Source organism: Octodon degus, unplaced genomic scaffold (assembly GCF_000260255.1).
Source record: "Octodon degus isolate 3935 unplaced genomic scaffold, OctDeg1.0 scaffold00038, whole genome shotgun sequence".
Lineage (NCBI taxonomy): Eukaryota > Metazoa > Chordata > Mammalia > Rodentia > Octodontidae > Octodon > Octodon degus.
The window spans coordinates 6525555-6526425 of NW_004524614.1; the positions used below are offsets into that span (position 1 = coordinate 6525555).

Consider the following 871-nt stretch of genomic DNA (forward strand, 5'->3'; position numbering starts at 1 on the left):
AACACTGAACATATTGGGTATAGGTGCAAAACTTTTCCCAGATTCTTTCAATCCACAATTAGTTGAGTGCACATATGCCAAATCCACAAATACAAAGAGCTATTTGTGTGTGTGTGTGTGTGTGTGTGTGTGTGTGTGTGTATCCATACTTTTTTAAATCCACACATGCATGAATTTAGTATTTCTTTCAACTTTTTCTCCACAACTACCTGTTTATGAGTGTTATCCACAGCAGCTGGGTCCTCCTTGATTATCCTTGCGCAAGGGCCATGCTAATCTTCTCTGTATCGCTCCAATTTTTTTTTTTTTTAGTATATGTGCTGCCGAAGCGAGCACTGGGTCCTCTTGATTATGTCACTGTATCTGGTACCCAGACTCCACCATCTTGGCCTTCAAAATATTGGACCCAGTAGCATGCTCTGAACTGGGCAGGCCTGCTCTAAACCAGACAAAATATCTCTCAGTGACTTTGCTTTTGTGATAGAAGGTGGTTATAAAGTGAGAAGTTAAAGAAAGGAGTGAGGCAATGCCTAGAGACAGTAAGATGCATGAGTAAACATAGAGCATGGGTGGGAAAAGGGTACAGAGACCATCCAGAAGCAGCTACCAGGCTTTCTTCAATCTCCATCTTCAGTTCACCTGCCTCTACTCCAGCCTCCACCATGGCCATAAGGGTGACCCAGAAGTCCTACAAGCTGTCTATCTCCAGCCCCTGGGCCTTCAGCAGCCTCTCCTACACTAGCAGGCCTGCTTCCCGCATCAGCTCCTCCAGTTTCTCCTGAATGGGCAGCAGCGGCAGCTTCCAGGGTGGCCAGGGGTAGGTGGCTATGGCGGGGCTGGTGGTGTGGGGAGCATCACAGCCATCCAGATG

The 871-nt window shown here is 47.1% G+C and overlaps 1 pseudogene; it reads right to left on the bottom strand.

The window, feature by feature from the left end:
• Nucleotides 1-252: 252 nt before the first annotated feature.
• LOC111816736 lies at nucleotides 253-328 on the bottom strand (annotated as a pseudogene).
• Nucleotides 329-871: the final 543 nt, after the last annotated feature.